The 15,665-nt window shown below is 44.2% G+C and overlaps 1 long non-coding RNA gene across 1 annotated transcript in view; it reads right to left on the bottom strand.

Moving 5' to 3' along the window:
• Positions 1-7,074: 7,074 nt before the first annotated feature.
• The window catches only part of LOC116866819, a 46,423-nt gene continuing 37,832 nt past the window's right edge, over positions 7,075-15,665 (bottom strand). The window contains exon 3 of the long non-coding RNA XR_004382479.1: positions 7,075-7,265. This is a non-coding gene — a long non-coding RNA (uncharacterized LOC116866819). The remainder of the gene's footprint in view (positions 7,266-15,665) is intronic.

The raw sequence follows: 15,665 nt of genomic DNA, 5'->3' as shown, positions 1-15,665 counted from the left end.
TTGAATTGAATTCAAAGTTCTGAGTTGGAAGAATTTTTAAGAGCATCTGTTCCAACTCCCTCATATCACAAATGAAGGACAGACACACTCAAAGCACTTATTTCCCATAGAAAGATACTAGTGTGGAAACAGAACTATTCAGGGTATATAAAAAAACAAAACAAAGCAGTCATTTGCAGCCTGCTTAGTCCCGACTGCCCCTAAGAACTGTGTGGCAGCTCATTTAACCTTTGGGTCTCAGTTTCCTTTTCTGTAAAATAAAGGCACAGAACCAGGGAACAACATCCAGGATCACTTCAGCTCTATTTTATTAGGCTCTCTGCTTCTAAATGATTATTGCTTTGGTTTCCATTTGCAGGCAATTCTAAGGCTTCTTGTTTGCTTTATTGTTCATTCATCTTCATTAAGTTTATAAATGTGTTTTACCTTTATGAGTATAAAAGGAATTAAAACGCAACTGCAGAACAAAAAGTTAAAACTCCACTGTGAACACAACAATCAAAAATATAATCCAGACAATAAGAGAATGTAGAAAAGTGAAAACAAGCTGGAGTATCAAGGCTGTAGAGCTATGAATGATTTGTCTTTTAAAAATATATATTTACCACCATCGGGTAATAAACATAATTCAAGAGGATGAAAAAGTCCATCTAAAAGGCAAAATCGAGGTTAACAAGTATCAAGTACAGCCAGCTAGAGATTTTAGGAGGTGGAATGAAAGCAATCAGCAGGCTCTCAAGCCCTCACTCCTAGGTCCCCCACTCCTGGTGTACTTCAGCCTTGCAATAAAGCTTCCCATTTTTCAGGATATTAAATTTGAGTTCAGGGAAAGCCAGACATCATGTAATCACAGTTTGGAATTACAGTGTATATCTAATAAAAGCCCACAGAACTTGCCCAAAAAAAAGAATTTTTTTTTTCCAGAATCTTTTAAAGAGCTATGTGTTTGCTAGGAAGAAGGGAGGTGGGAAAGAAATCATGTGTAAGGGGAAAGTTTTCACAGAACCAAGGCAGCTCCAGACCAGGCACAGATCCTGGCAGATAACCTAAAATAGGGACCCCCCCCCCACACTCCTTTCTCTGAAAGAAAGGAAGAGGAACAGGAAAAGTAGTCTCCACCACAGACTGAAGACACCTTTGCTCAGACTGGACCCTAGGGAGGTCCACCCCACATGTTTCCCCCTCTGGCATCACTGCTTTGTGGAGAAAGCCAAGTTCTTTCTCCGATTGCTATGTAAAATGAATGCAGGAAAGTTCTGATGATTTACCCGATTAAAGCAATCACATTTGGATTCACGCTCATGGAGACACGGGGCCAAATTCGGGGGTGGCTGTATGGTCACAACAAGGCTCTGCACACAGAAGGGTCCGCATGCTAGGTTTAATCCTCTGCTGTCACCGTTTTTAAAATTCTCAATAATTTATGAACAAAGGACCCGCATTTTCATTTTGCACTTGGGCTTCAAATCTGACATAGTTGTTTTTGGCTGGGCATTTTTATGAGGCTGTTCATATTACTGCATACTTTTCTTCCATTGCTGCAACATTTCTGACATGCTTAATCATGGCCTCATGCACTTTGAGAGCCTGGTTATCTTCCTAAATGTTCCATTCGTAGCCTGTGGGCCTTTTCCACGAGGATTCATCCTCTTACTCTCAGAAACTCCAAGTCAGAGCCTGCATCTTGTCAGATACCATCCAGAGTGCCTTTTGTCTCTTCTCCCAAATGTCCAGAGGCTCAATACTCTTTATATGTGGGTGCTCTACAAATACGCTACCTTCTTAGAACTAACAAGAAAAGCAGTTGAGTCCTTTTTGCCTGGGGAAAAGATTAGTGTAAACTCCCGCTCCTCTGAGCGTCCAAGTTGTCCTGAAACCGGCCTGGATGTGGTGAACAACAAAGAAGCCCAGTGTGCTACTGAATCTTGCTCAGACTTCTGTTGACTCTTAACATGACCTTGGTCTTCTGCAGGTCAGAGTCTGCTTTCAGGCCTAAAGTTGTTCCTTCAAGTGGCTAAAATACAATGACTTAACAATAACTCTGGATTCCAAAAATCTACGGCAAGAACTGGCAACCTTCCCACCTCATCCACATACAGAAGGCCTGAGGAGGATGGGGATGTCCCTGGGGGTAAGATAGCTCCTTTAACATCCCAGCAATCTTCCCCAGCCCACCCCCCACCTCAACTGAGGGCAGAGCACAAAGGAAACAAAACACCGTTGTGCACAAAAAATGGAGTTTACTGCCTCCAGGAGAAGGGGGATGAGGGAGAAAGTGGGAGAGAGGAGGAAACACATCTTGAAAATTTGGGAAATACTTCTCAAAATCAATTTACATTGTATCATCCTTGAAAATTAATGTGAGACGGGCAAATCCAACATAAGAGGTGAAGGAATGAGCATTCTTGTCACTCACCATGGTAGAAATAATGAAAAATGGATCTGACCAGTAGACTTCAGGCCTACTAACCCTTTTCCAGGCAATAAGGAGCCCTCTTCCCTGGCTGTTTTGTGAGGTTTAAACAGCAGGGGGCATCACTAATCATTTTGTAAAGACCCAGATGGTTTCTGCAGACCAAATGGCAGGGAAGGGGTGGGAGTTGAGTTTTCACAAAGGAAATGGGTGTGCACCTGAAGGCCAATGAGCTGGTTGTGACCCAGATTGAGAGTGGGAATCTATAAGGGATTTTCTCCCCCTGAGAAGGCCTATATCTTTACAGGGCATCCCCCTTGAGATTCAGCGCAAAGTCTCAGTTAGTTAAGTCCTGCCTTTTCCTCTGCTGTTGAAGGAGTGGAGAATTTTTCCCTTAGTCTCTTCTAGGTTCTTCAGCTGGTCTAACAATTAAATTGACAAAAGACAGATTAACAGGAAAAAACAAATTTAATCATGTGTAGGGGAGTTCCGTAAAAATATGAGACTCAAAGGTAGGTCAGCTAATTGTATATGTCATCCTGAGCTAAGGAACAGGATAGGGGCCTGGGGCTTGAGAGGGGAGGAGGGCAGGTCTCAGGAAGATAAAAAGAGCCAATGTAATTAGATGTTTGCCATGCCATACAGATAGGTCAGATAAAAAGTTATCTCCAGTAATAGCTCTCTCTCTGGGCCAAGCCCCCTATCTCAATTTTTTAAGGCAGTGAAGGAAGAGGTGAAAGTTCTTGCCGAGTCTGTTGGGTCTTCATCACTTTCAGCTCAAAATAATCCACACAGGGGCGCCTGGGTGGCTCAGTGGGTTAAAGCCCCTGCCTTCGGCTCGGGTCATGATCCCAGGGTCCTGGGATCAAGCCCCACGTCTGGCTCTCTGCTCCGCGGAGAGCCTTCTTCCTCCTCTCTCTCCCTGCTTCTCTGCCTACTTGTGATCTCTGTCTGTCAAATAAATAAGTAAAATCTTAAAAAAAAAAAAAAAATCTGCACAGCAAAGTGGCATATTTTGGGGTGGCATATTCTGCTCCCCTGCACTATCTGGTTCTTTTCAAAACCATGGAACCTTGGATGGACTCATGGTCCAGGGGATGGACATCACTTAATGGAGTAGACGAGGACTCAGAGGGTTTAAGAGAACAGGTAAAATGAGGCTCTCTCCTTCTTCCATCAGTGCCTTCTGAAAGAGAAGAGACTGGATACTTGGGAAACCAAAAGAAACTGCCCCACTATCAAGGCCTAATAGGGAAACTGTACTGTTTCTGTTCACCTTCAAAAGGAATTCTGTGGGAGGGGCATTTGGCATCAAATCACCATCCAATTTCTAAAACACTGATGACAAAGAGGGCCTTAATATTTCCCTCAGCTTGACAAGCCTTTGGAAATGTAATCATCAAAGGAGATAGCAGCCCACCCCCATTTCCCAGTTCCTGGAGAGTAAAAGCCTAACTTCTGTGGGTACCTTGTTCTAAGCTGTAAAATGAATACTTGTAAAGATACAAAACCTTATTTTTCCTTAGGTCAAGTCAGTTAGCAAACACAGATGGGCTATGATCATTCTCTCAACCCCAGCGCTTGAAAAGTCTACCACACTTTGTTGCAGTGGAGTTGAGTTCAGACTGAGTTCTGGGCTCTCTTCCCTAGTGCAACAGCCTTGAATGAAGTCCTCCTTGGATGTTTAATTTTGGTCCATGCAATTTTTGCTTTGACACCAACAATGTAAATACTGTCAGCCAAAATGTGTTGTGTTGCTGCAAATCCTGATTGCTTTGCTGATGAATGATCAACGAGGCAAAGTGCCTCTTGATTTGTGCATCTCCGTGAGGGATGTTGGGAAGGTATGTCTGTGTCAAAGCTGACCCAGGAAGGAGGGATGTCACCAACCACTCTCTATAAGGGGGACATCTTCAGGGAGCAAGAAGGGGTCAGCTGGAACTGGTCTGCTGCTGTCCAAAGTACAGCCTTCCTAGATTTAACAGAATCTGAGAGAACATCCACCTCACACCAGGCTCTGCTCTAAGCACTCTACAGTAATAATCATTTAATTCTTACAATAACCCCGTGAAGCAGGTTTTATTAGAAGTCCCACATTTTCAGGGAAGGCACAGCTCTGGTGCGGCAGAAAGCTTAAGTAAACTTGCTCAAGCTCACACAATTGGCAAGCCAAAAGCCTGGCATTTTAGTTCCAGCAGCAATGTTTTAATGCCAAATTCTGTAGCTAGAACCAACGAACACACAATTCCAAGGGATGGTAGTAAGCCCAGTGAGACCTGACCAGGAAACGAAGTCTCCGAGTCTCTACCGGAAAGCAGTTCTCTATTTTGGAAGGAAAGTGGCCCATAACAGCCCATCCGCCATGCACTTACCATGTCCTCTATCCTATAGGACAGGATTGTCCTGCACCAGCACTCCACCATCTCCTAAGTTTCCAGAGATTCCTATATAAAAAGTCCTGTAGATCCTTTTGTAAATCTGCTTTCACCATGAGCAGAAGACGGGCAGTTCCAGGAGAAAAGCCTGTTTTTCTACAAAGGATTGTACAGAGGTGGCAGTGTCTGAGAACAATTGAACAATATCCATGTTTTTTTCCTCCCTTCAGTTCTGACGCTCAGAATGACCTTGGCTAATCTCTGCAGTATATGCTTAAAATGAAGTGGTGGCTTTTGGCTGCCATCAAGGGCAAACCAAATTCACATTCAGTGTGCAAGGTTGCTTTTCTCTTCTCTTTGTTCCCTTGCAACCTACTTGCCTCCCTTGCTGCTTCATAAAGTGGGAGAGAAGTCCTTTGGCAGAGTGAATGGATGGTTGTACCAAAGAAATAAAGCAAAGTGAAGTTGCATTTTCAGTTCAGCGGCACAAGAAAGGGTCCCTTCGCTGGATCCCTGAGACACCGCCACCCCTTGGCAGAACCCCAGGTCTCTGCCGGGCCAGCCCTGGACTAGGCAGGAGGAGACCTGGGCTGTGGCACCCAGTTCACCACCTCATCGCACTCTGAACCTTCCTTTTTCCATCTGTAAAAAGTGACTCAGGATATCTGTGCTTTGTACTCTCCAGGGCTATAATGAGGCTCAAATGAGATAATGTATGTAAAGCGCTTTGTAAACTGTAAAATGCTCTACAAATGTAAGGGATTATTATAAACCACAATACAGCGATGTTTTATGCTTTTATAAAACTACTGGCTGGAACTGCAGGAAGGGGAATCCCTCTGGTGATTTTTATTTTGGAAACAGGAGGACTTGGGTTTGCTTCCTTGCCAGGAATTGGATTCCGGGCAGCAGCTGTTTATTCCATTTCGCCGGGCGACGCACATATGGCCGCCGCGCGCCTCCTGCGGAGCTGACAATATGTATTGCTTTGTTTGAGCACATCAAGGAAAAGCTCTTTTCGCCTCCCTCGCTATTTCCAACTTGCCAAGTCTAACACCTAGGAAATAGAGACTTTCAAGTCGCACTTCACCGCGGCAGCATTTGGGTTTTTTAGATGAGATTTTTTTTTCCTCCTTAGCAACCAGAAATTTACAGGCAGACTCTCACCGTAAAAACAGCCTTCCCTTGAACTGGTTGATGCTTTTATAAAGCTTTGCCTTGGTTCAAATGAACATGATATTAATATTTATCCGGGGACTGAGCTTGGACCAGCTGAAAGGGATTAAGCTAAGAACAGGAGTCTCCCCCGCGCGCCCCTCCCCCGCGCGCCCCTCCCCCGCGCGCCCCTCCCCCGCGCGCCCCTCCCCCGCGCGCCCCTCCCCCGCGCGCCCCTCCCCCGCGCGCGTCTCCGCAGCCACCGGCGAGGCGGGGGCACGCTGCGTGACCTGGGGACGCCAGGGAGCAGAGTGCCTGCCTCTCTGCACCTGCCCCTGCGCTTTGCTGCAGGTAGCCACTCGCTGCAGGCTGAGGTGTGTTGAGATGACTCTACGTATAATAACTACTGCTTGCTTGTAAATGTCAAGAGGAATTATGAACGTTTGTAGAAAAGTAACTGTTGGACTAATTTCCGGTTCCATGGAGCAAACGCACTACCCTATGTATTTAGAACCTGGTGCTGACAGCCAGGCCATGGCAAGCTTCAAGGTTATAGGATCATAAATGGGATTAGATAACCCAGACAGTGTGGCTCGGGCTCTAGTTCTTTCAAAACATTATTAAAACCCCAGAAAAAGGCCAAACGATTTCAAAGGGAAAGTAAGACATAACAGACCCTCAACAAAGGGAAAATGGAATCCTGGAGATGGTTCTAGGGACTTGTTAATCCCCTGGAGCATTTCTAGAGTACATGTTAGAATAAATAAATATTTTAGGACAGAAGACATAAAGAAGCAGGTCATGATTTATAGCACAGAGCAACTTTTCTATTAGATTTGAGCCATGGAAGAAAGACAAAGAAAAGGACAAGGAATGTGTACTGAGAAAACCAAGACTGACAGAATCTGCAATTCCAGATAGCAGAATTCAGTGCACCACCTGGAAGGCTTTGCATTTTAAATTATCTGTTTCTTTTTAATTGACCAGATTAATTATTTCCACCTTGCCACTTGGCAGGTAGGTCACTGTTCCTTTTCACAACATTAATGAACCCATTCACTTTTTCTCCATGTAATTAAGACAGTGAGTTACAGATCACATTCTTAAATTGGCTTAGTGTACAACCAACTCAGTCTTTATTAAAATATATGACATCAAGTATTTCTCATTGAAAAAGTGTTGAGTTTCTACTGAGTTTTCCTCCAGTTGTTCTGAGAGTGGTGACTTTGTTCTTTTTATTTTTTGAAAAAGAAATACAGACCTATAAAGATTATAGCATCCAGGGTGGTGTTTCATTCTTAATGTGCTTACAGTCTGGAGACCTAAAGGACAGCTGATGGATTAATGTTCAAGTATTTCTAATGCCACCAAAATTCTGACCAAGGCCTTTCATGAGCTCTTTGAAAAGAAATAACTTTGGGTATACTGTTAAAGTTAGTTAACTGAAATATATTGCCCTCTTCTGTTAGCTTTATTCCTAGGCCATTTAGGAAACCCTAGGAACATTAAGAGTTACTCAGTGCATTGAATACAGTAGCGGAACACAGCAGAGAAAGCTTTGTTTGTGGTGTCTATGGCCCTCCAGAGAGCAAGCTTTAATTTAAGCCAACCCAAGTCGTCTCCCAAAGCACTTGGCTTCATTCAGGACTTCTGGATCTCAACCTACTTCCCAGAGAACTGAATTTAGAATGAAAGTTTAAGGTGTTTTAAACCTTTCCAGGACCTGAACGGGATTTTCTCCAAGAAAATGAGTCTGGTAGAGCACCTAATCAAGAGGAAAACTGTTCGGAAAGAATGCTTAATGGTGGTCACCTTTGCTGTTGGCAAAAGACTAACAATACAAATCTAAAATATTAGTAATACAAGTGCATTGTTTTTACATACCGAAAGCCTGTGAGAAATTCTGTTTGCTTTGTCTGAATACATGGGGTTGGGATCAAAAATACAACAACTGAAATTTTTTCTAATTCTTTGCCCCATTTCTTTGTAGAAATGGAATATTCTAGTCGCATGTAATAAGCTCTACTAATCACTGTGACAAAAGTGCTCAAGTTTGTAACGTAAACTACTTCCTAATTTTTTAACGGAACCTACATTTTGTAGTATTTTGTTCCACAGTTGTAGAACTTTATGGTGGTCTTTTACTGTTGAGATTTCAGGTGGTTAACTGCTGTACTTCCTTCCAACCCAAAATGCAAGTGTGCAGTAATGATCTCCATGTGCTTCGATAAAGGCACATTGGCCTGTGGTTGTGTTTTAAATAAGTGCCTAAACACACATACTCACACAGAGTCACAAAGTCAGCAGGAATGGCATTTCATCTTGGTCTCACTGTGGGCAGACTGTGGTTGTGACAAGAAACATACAAAGCTAATTGCAGTGTGGCTTAGCAAGGCTCTGTCTTCTGCACTGAGAGAGACAGCTTAAATGCATTTTACCCATTGTTGGGATGGCTTGAAACAGCATGCAGTCTATCTATGAACAGGGCATTTCAAATTCATGTCATATGAATATGTGGGAATAGAGGTGATGGGAAGAGAAACGTATCCTTTTCAGGACCTAAAGTCCTTATACGCGCTGTCAGGAGTCCTCTTTGGGGCCTACACCCAAATTGTTCTGTGCTGGATAAAGCCGAAGACTGGGGCACTGGAAAGCACAGTAATAAAGGAGAAACATGCTCAGAGAAATGAGGCTTTCAACCTCCAGGAAGCGAACCAAACTAGGAAGCCACCTCAATATATTACCAGTCTTGGCTGGCCAATTTCACCACAGGGACCGAGTCATTCCAAATGACAGCAGTCCATCTCTTTGTTTTCCCCTCCAGGAATAGAAGCCAAGAAGCAAAAACATCTGCCTTGGGGAAATCTTCAGGCTCTGGCAAAGTTATCTGCTCCCCTTTCAACCAGATTTTACTGCTGGGCTGGCGCAAGAGGTCTTCCCTGACACAGCACTTGGGACCCCCCCACCCCCCCGCCACACACACACATACTGTAATGTAATCAGCTGCTCTCACTTCTGGCTCAGGCCTCTGGAGCCACACCTTTACTAACACCTCCGCTTCTTGCCTCCCTCCTTCCCCTTCCCACAATTAGCTTATCTCATTTCAGGATGGCGTCTAGATTAGGAGACTTGGGGATGCTGTGGGGGTGGGGGGAGAAAAATAGGAACCAGGACTAGATTAGGTCTTGAGAGCTTATCCCCCTGTATAAAATATTGGATGTGTCCCTTAAAAATAATAATCGCCAGGGATCTATGCAGTGATCGCAATACTGGTTTTCATTTTCCCCCTGGAAAGGGAAAGACAACATGGTGAAGCCGCACAAAAGCCTTTGTGACCTTCTGCTCGGAAGCAGCATGTGTCACTCTGGTAATAATTCATGAGCCAAAGAAAGTCATATGACCAGGTCTCACATCAATAGGGTGAGGATGTATAATTCTGTCCCACAGAGAAGCAGAAAATATTTTGAACAATATTACAATCATAGGCCAATTATCAAACAGATATTTGAAGCTAAAAGTCTAGAAATTAATGAAAATGAAAAAGGAAACGTATGGGAATGAAAAGACAAGATCTTGGTCAAACTTGAGTAGCTAAAGAGAACCGGATGTCTGATTAAAACAAAGGCTGAGCAAAGGTCGATGTCTGATGACTGACTTGCAGTATTTTATAAATGCCGTGTTTAGAATATCAGAGCTGGCTATCTAGAACTTAGAGCTAAGGGGCTCTGAAGAAGTGAAGTTCAAGAAAAGTACTTGAACACAGCCGTGGGGTAGCAAAATGGGCAGGGCTACAATCATTTGTCAGTAGAGGGTTAAAAGCTCGGCACTTCCTGACAAACATGACAGCAATATGGTTCCCTCCATAACGAAAGACATCTAGGCCCACATGGTGGTGCCTAGCAGTTGGGGTGCAGATGTGGTCCTGAAAAGAGAGTGTAGCCTGGAAAGAAGAAACATCCTCGTTTAAATGGGGCCAGTCCCATTTAACACTCCCTAATTTGGAGTGTTGACCTCACTTCTACTCAGCCAGGAGCCTGGTAAAGGAATTTCTCTCAAGATTAGATGAAAAGAGCTAAAAGGTCCCTAAGCCGTTTGCTTCAGCTTCACTCAGTTAGCTAACAGCTCTGAGCCAGCTGAATCTCCTCAGCCCACCATCATCCCTGGCCCTCACGCAGCTCGATGACAAGGGAGAACTCTGGCTCATAAGGCAGATTTTTCCACACCTGCTTCCACGTCCGCCTGGATCGGAGTGAATGCGGTCAGTTTTTGGCTTGCGTAGACACAAATGTGTGCTCCAGCAAAACCCTGAGGCCCAACTGCAGGCTCTCACACAGACCCACTGATCCCTGGACGCCAGCCTGGGTGAGTGGCAGAGGGACACAGAGATTCTCAGTTATGACCCCGTGAACTTGCACACCCAGAAACGCTCCACCCAGCTGCACACTCACTGACAAGGAGGTGGAATCCCGGGTGCAGGCTTCTCACAAAACAGCACCAGCCGTTAACTGGTAGCCATGTAGCAAGCCTGCGTTGACGTGCCCTCAGCGGCTCTTTGCCCTCTCCCCATCTGAGACATGAGGATGATTAATTAGAAACATCCCTGTTAGAAACCCACCATCTTGCTGTGCCTGCCTATTCCTTTGCATGTATTAATCCCACCTGCATGGATTAATGTCAGATTCCTTATGGGGGTAACTGGTTCTGAGGAGGAGGTCCAAAGCTACCCTAAGCGAAGACGAAGCTCTGGAGATATACGGGTATGAAATAACTGGGTCACATACCAGACCAGGAGAATGGTTTCAAGGCGAAGTGTTTCAAGGCTGACTCAAGGACTCTGCTCCCTCAGGATGGGGGGACACACGGCGGGGGATATGCAGCAATGTCAGCTAACCCCATGCCATGGAAAGCCATAGAGGTCCACTGTTTTTATCTTTTAAATATTTACCTCCTCAGCACTCTTCTCCTGTCTTCTGGAAAGAGTTCGGCTCCACTGGCCACAAGCGTGAGAACATGTGTCCAGTTTGGCCCAATCATATTAACTCGTATACTTATTTTTTAAACGTGGACAGAGAATCCAACTGGGACTAACTGGACTCCTTCCCTGGGATTTTTAAATGATAACTTGCCTCTTGGATCAGTGAAGCTGATGGTACCACATTTGGCCACCTTGGCAGGAAGGCTGTGAGCATGGCATTTCCTTGGAGGACAAGGGTGGGGATCGGTGAAGCAGGCACAGGACTAATATGTCCAGTTCAGGTCTGAAGACAGAAAGAAAGAAGCAGCAAGGACCACATCTTATGCTTACTTGCATCGCCAATGCCTATATGGTAGCTACATATATGTTCAATGAATGGATAAATGCATGAATGAACATATGAGGCAATAAATGAGATTAATGAAGCAGAAGCAAGTGCTACTCAGAAGACAATTAGTCTAACACCAGGACAAGAAGGAATCGGGACACCGCTCAGCAGCCCTCCTGGACCAGAGCTGTTCCTGGTAGACACTTGTATTCTGGACCCCAGACCTGCCCCTCACAGGCTGCCTTCTCAGAGCGTAAGCATGGAAAAATCCTGTGAGCCAGGTGCTTCACCCAGAACCTCCCTCTGGCTAGGAAAATCCCCCATGCCAACCACAGGGCTTGACCCAAGAGGCCTCTGGAACAGGAGAGGACTTTAGTTACACTCTCTAATTAATCTTGCATTTGGCAAGAGTGGCTGAGAGCATCAAAAGTCTCTGATCAAACAGATGCTTCTCCTGAGCTCTAACAACTAACAAAGTTGTCAACTATATTAAGGAACAAGAAGCCGTAAAATGGTTTAACAGCCCAGTGCCTTGGTCAAACAGACATGGAGAGGAAGGTACTAGATTTTCTAGATTTTCACCTAGAAGGGAGTGAGTCTAAGTCTGTATGACCTGGAACAAGTCACTTGACCTATAAGGCCCTCATTTTCCTTTAAAATAAGAATAATCACTTCTGTCCTCCCCACACTTCATTTGGTTGTAGTGAAGATCACTTTAGACAACGTTTATGACAAGAGTTTGTAAATAGACAAAACATGGGTATGAGAGATTGTTACTAGTGTCACCAAGCAATTAACAAAAAATGGATTGGTGCTGGGAAAATCTGGAGGTAAAAAGGTCAGTTAGGAGACTGCAGGTTACCACCTACGGGAAATGCTAACTTGAACCAAGGCAGAAGCAATGGGAATGAGAAAAGGGACGGGGAGTCTCCCTTAATTTTCTGCCCATATGAAGCATCTGAGTTGTTAAATAAATAAATAATCAGCAATTCTCGGTAAAGAAATCATCTTTCTTATTAAAACATTACTTGTTACAGTAAATTACCTGTTTCTAAATTCTGAATTTCTCTCTTATTTTTGTAACACAAGTGAGCTTGGTATGTATTTTATTATTGCATTTATCACCCTGATTTAATGTATTTGTTAAATTTTTCATCTCCTCTTCTAGATGTGAATCCCTGCAGGGCAAGGGCCATGTTTTATTAATATTTGAAATCTCTCTTGGTGCCTAGCACACTGTTTAATGCATAATAAACAGGTACTGTTTGATGGATGAATGATACATCATATCACTGTGGATTAATTACTGCAAATCGTCACAATAACCTTGCAAGGCAGGTATTTTAATTCCCATTTTGCAGACGAAGAAACTAAGACTCAGAGAGCTTAAGTAAATAAGTTACCCAAGGTCTCACAGCTGGTAGAGTTTGGATTCAAATGTCCTGCTCTTGAGCCCACACCACCTCGGCCTGTTTCCTCAGGGCCCAGCAAATAATGACAGCTCTCAAGGAGTGTGTCCTTGTGCTTTCGCAGGTGACTTCCAGTTGCTGAACTCCTATCCAACCCCATACTTGTCTTGGCTGGACACACATTTTACTTTGGGGAGAAGGGAAAGAGCCTCTGGGAATGAGGTATGGTGAAGACCACGGGAAGGACCGAGGTTGTAGGTCCTCTTCTGAAAATGATTGGCTTCTTCTGGGCCGAGATTCTCAGGGATAAAGCCTGATACAAACCTTCCTTAAATTATTTATTTATTTATTTATTTAATAATGAGAACAAGAGAGCTCACAAGTGAGGGGGAGGAGCAGAAAGAGAGGGATAAGCAGACTCTCCACTGAGCATGGGGCTCAATCCCGGGACCCTCAGATCATGACTGGAGCTGAAACCAAGACTCAGCTGTTCCACCAACTGAGCCACCCAGGCTGCCCAAGCCTGATACAAATTCTTAGACAAAACTAAGAAAGTGCCCACTGCACTGAACTTGAGCAACCCTGCATGCCCCGACCTGTCCTGTGGGTTTTCATTGTTTCAGGACGAGTAAAGAATGGAGAGAATGAAAAAGCTCAGGACCCCACATCTGTCTAGCTAGGAAGACAGCTAGCAAAGACTATCCAGAAAGGAAAAAAGGTTTCCAGCACCACTAGTAGTCTAGGATGTGGAGTTTTTAAAGGCTCCTTGTCACTGATAAGGGAAACCAAGCTACTCTTGTATGTCATGTCCCTGCTTTGTTTTTGTTTTTGTTTTTTAAAAGATCTTATTTATTTATTTGACAGAGAGAGAGATCACAAGCAGGCAGAGAGGCAGGCGGGGGTGGGGGGAAGCAGGCTCCCCGCTGAGCAGAGAGCCCGATGTGGGGTTCGATCCCAGGACCCTGAGATCATGACCCAAGCGGAAGGCAGAGGCTTAACCCACTGAGCCACCCAGGTGCCCCTTTGTTTTTGTTTTTTAAAGGGTTTATTTATTTACTTTAGAGAGAAAGAGAGAATGAGAGAGGGAGAGCATGAGAGGGGAGAGGGTCAGAGAGAGAAGCAGACTCTCCGCTGAGAGAGGAGCCTGATGCAGGACTCGATCCTGAGACTTGATCCTGGGATTCCAGGACCATGACCTGAGCCAAAGGCAGTTGCTTAATCAACTCAGCCACCCAGGTGCCCCCCTGCATTATTTTGTTTTGTTCACATATCATAAGCACATCTGACCTGCCTGGTCCCCCTAATATATTGATATGCAAATATGTCCCTCTAATATGGGATCCAGAATTCATAGTGATAATTGTAGAATGCGATTAAAAATTGCTCCATTTCTGGGCGTCTGGGTGGCTCAGTCGATGAAGCGTCTGACTGTTGACTTCATCTCACCTCATGATCTCGGGGTTGTGGGGTCGAGCCCCATGTAGAGCTCCATGATGGGTGTCCAATTTGCTTGAGATTCTCTTTCTCTCTCTCCCTTTGCTCCTCCCTGCCCCTCTCTTTCTCTCTCTCTCTCTTAGAAAAAAAAAATTGCTCCATTTCATTGTAAATTTCATCATATAAACCAGTGACAATTTTACTGAGACAAGTGGTATCAGGCACTAGAGATGAAAGGATATTTAACTAAACTCAGAGAGTACAGGAAAGTATAAAATGTAAATATATAAGAGGATATGAAATATAAAATGTATAAAACATAAATGTCTCCTTTCTGAACAGCTACCTATCCCACTCCCTCCCCAGAGGGATACTGTTGACAGTTTCTGAAGTATTCTTCCAGAAATGTTTCCACATCAGTATAAACTTATTTAGAAAATGTATATCCTTAAAAAAAAGAAAAAAACAGTAAGGAGTTCATATTATGGATGCACTTTTGTACTTTGGTATACCAACACAATACATACTATAAATAATAGAAACTATTTATTATTAAGTGGTTTTAAGTGAAATAATAAATGACTTTTGAATGAATAAATAAATGAATGATATACACTGTATGCTTTGATATGGTCCTGAAATGATCATGAAGCTAAAATATACACAGACCTTGCTCTTATTTCCCAGTTAGTCCCACTTTCTGGTTTTTGTGCCCTGTCAGTCAAGTAGGAGCATGTGAGCACTGACCTCCATGCGACTATGTCATCCGGAAATCCCAAACCAATGGGCCTGGGAAGAGAAGAAGCAGGTTTGTTTTTTCATTGACAACCTAAGCACATACCTCTAAAATCTCACTAATTTAACTGAAATGAGGCTGAGTTATAGGATAATTCTATACGTACACTCTCGCTGAGACCTAAAACATTTTTTTCAAACAGTGTTCAGGCCAGGTGACTTTAATTAAGGAAAAAGATTCATATGCTATTTATTCAGTCCTGTGCATATCAAGTACAGATATTCTAAAGCCCTGACATCAGATTCCTATTAATCACTTCAGCAAACAACTTTTGGGCTACTGGAACAAAGATCACTTCCATTCCTAGGCAGTTAGTGTGGAGGAATGGAGTCTGACCACATTCCTGAGCTGGAGCTCTGCTTCAGTCCTTGCACCGAGCTCCACAGTAGGGTGGGGAAGGGGCTGAAGGAAGAGCTAACCGAGGGAGGATGCTGATGTGCACCCAACTGGTCTCTTCCAGGTTGCAACAAGCCATGGAAATCCCTAGAATCTCAACTGGCCTCTGGCACCTCAGAGTGGGAAGCCCAACCAAGGCTGACTTCATGGTCTCCTTAACATTGCCCTTCTCAAAGGCAAGCTCCCGACTCCTCCCTGGCTCCCTACACAGTCCCTGTCTTGACATCCTGCTGGCCAAGCAGCTAGGTTCACAGATTTGTTCCCAGCAGGGACAGACCTTAGGGGTAGGGGTAGGGTTAGGGTTAGGGTTGGGGTTAACCTAACCTAGGGTTAACCTAACCCTAACCCTAACCCCAACCCTAACCCTAACCTTTTGCACCACCC

Source organism: Lontra canadensis, unplaced genomic scaffold (genome assembly GCF_010015895.1).
Source record: "Lontra canadensis isolate GAN:19392208 unplaced genomic scaffold, GSC_riverotter_1.0 scaffold11, whole genome shotgun sequence".
NCBI lineage: Eukaryota > Metazoa > Chordata > Mammalia > Carnivora > Mustelidae > Lontra > Lontra canadensis.
Note: the sequence above shows the minus strand (reverse complement) of the source record. Positions and strands in the feature narration are given on the sequence as shown.